The sequence below is a fragment of the Lynx canadensis genome, chromosome C2, assembly GCF_007474595.2.
Source record: "Lynx canadensis isolate LIC74 chromosome C2, mLynCan4.pri.v2, whole genome shotgun sequence".
NCBI lineage: Eukaryota > Metazoa > Chordata > Mammalia > Carnivora > Felidae > Lynx > Lynx canadensis.
Genome location: NC_044311.2, coordinates 70,249,150 through 70,251,465, shown reverse-complemented (window position 1 = coordinate 70,251,465; position 2,316 = coordinate 70,249,150). Strand labels below are relative to the sequence as shown.

Below are 2,316 nucleotides of genomic sequence, written 5' to 3'. Positions count from 1 at the left end.
AAGTTAACAGTCTCATTGCATTAAAAATACATCATCACATTAAAAACTATGTCCCAAAGAAGGTAACATTAAATATCTAACAAGTAAAATATATGATATATCAAAATATAAAAGAAGGAGAGTTTAATTATTCTGGACTTGAGTAATCAGAGTAGTCAGTATGGCTGAGGTATGGAAACTCCTTTTCAGAGAAGTTATATATGATAAGTATCAGGAAGTTAAGCCTTCACTGCATTCCGGCCCTTCTCCAGCCTTCCCATCATCACCTCAGTGTACTTTATTCAGGCCTTTAGGAGCATCCTGAGGAGTTTCCTTTATGAAGGTCAGTCAAGTTCTGGAACCTCACACTTCCTTGTCTATCTCTGGAAGTAGAAGCTTTTAGCGAAGGTTTAGTAGAAACTTTTTTTTTTAATGCATGAAATAATTACCTTTTTTTTCCATAAAAGTCATATACAAAATGGACCCCAACCAGTAAGTCCTCCTCATCTCAACCTCTTTAATCAAGATTAAAACTCAGTGCATGTGTGTACTTCATCCAGCATCTGCAGGCTGCATCCATGCCTTCAGGCTCTGTTAAGGAGAGTCATGCTAAGAGTCTTCCAGCTATCCTTCTCGATGTGGTTTTCAGGACCTTCACTTTCAAAGGAGATGATGAAGAGAGCTTCCTCGCTCCAGATGGGTGCTGTGAGCAGGTAGTTCTAAATCTTCTTGTCCTTCTCGAAGGGACAATCTACCTGAGTCCATGTCGTGAACTCATGGATTTGTCTGGAGATTTCCCTAAATTCCTTGAAGTTAACATGCCCATTGGGCAAGTGATTGGTATGGATTTTGTGCAGGAAGTAAATGTCCTTAATGAAAAGGTTGAATACAGGGATAACAATCTTCTCTCTGCTGTTGTTGGCCATCTGGGGCCTTTGTGTGGCCCCCTGCAGGGCCGTGCGGTAGTTGCAGAAGTTGCTGGATGGGTCCATGTGGTGCTCCAAGATGTCAAACTTGGCCATCTTGACTTTGGACCATGTTTTCTTAAGCCTTGTCACAGGACTGAGGTTCATGCCAGAGATGATGGCCATCATGGAGTTGAAATTCCCGATATTAAAGTGCTTCTGGGCCACAGCAAGAAAGAACTCTAGCATGTGGGTCCAGTGCTTCTTCTTCACCACCTGGCACACCTAAGTGGCCACTAGCATGCTAAGGCAGTTGAACCATTGTCACAGGCCTCCAGGCTATAGGTCTTTGTCAGGTCCCCTTGGCACCGGTGCTTGTCCCGAGAGTTCATGTGGCTGACGATCTGCATCAGATCCTCAGGGTGAATGCTATTGATCCTCTCCAGCTCAATATGAGTCAGCTGCTGGGCCAGCACCAGGGGGTCAAAGCACACACCCAGGATGTCCTTCTGAGTGGCTGGCGGCTTAGCCTTGAGGAAAGACCCTTTGTCCACGGCTGGTGAGTGAAGCTTTTCCCATAGCTCCTGAAGCTGGCTCTGGGCAGCCAGCTACAGCAGCAGGCTCTGTGTCATTTGGGAAATAGCCTTCTTCACTGTGCCATTCTCCTCGTCACACTGTGTGACCCGGTGGGTAATGGTCTTCGGTTCAACCATGGCCTTCTCATCCTGGAAGTCACAGAAGAAGGCCTCTGTCTACTCCTTTAACAGCTGCACAATCTTGGCTGAGAAGGACTTCAGCTTGGCCAAAGAGGTATGCCAATGATCCTCTACCACTCCGTAGCAAAGGATTTCTCCTGCATCGAAACCATCCATGTTTAAAAATCTTGCCCAGTCTGAGTGTAGAAAATAGCAAGCTACAAGGATGGATGGTGAAAGCAGCTATTGATTCAAGTAGACAGCTAAGTATGGCCTTCATTCAACCAATACTTATTGAGCACTAACAAGGCATCTGGCACTGGGTACTTAAACACATTACTGAGATATGAGGGAAAATGTAGTATTTGATTCCAAATATAAAACAGAATAGATTCATACAATTTATCCACAGTAAGAACAAAGAAAATTATTTATTCCAAACCCTTTGTCATGAATATCAAGTAACTAAGACACCAAAAGTCACTTACTCAATAGGTGGTTAGTATCAAAGCCAAATTTTAGAACCTAGATCATTTTATTCTTTGCCAATCCATCTTAGCCAAGGGTTCCAGGAAGACATTATCATCACCTTTCTTTATTGAAACTTTCAATCTTCTTCTCTGAAAGAAAGCGTGAAAAATGTCTTTCAGGGCACAAGTAGGCTTTATCTTTCTTCTTATTATTTTATTCCAGGACTATTAGTTTCTCACCATCTAATACTTATTCTTTAATGAAAT

The 2,316-nt window shown here is 42.8% G+C and overlaps 1 pseudogene; it reads right to left on the bottom strand.

Annotated features, from left to right (window-relative positions):
* Positions 1-483: 483 nt before the first annotated feature.
* On the bottom strand, positions 484-1,756 carry LOC115522860 (annotated as a pseudogene).
* Positions 1,757-2,316: the final 560 nt, after the last annotated feature.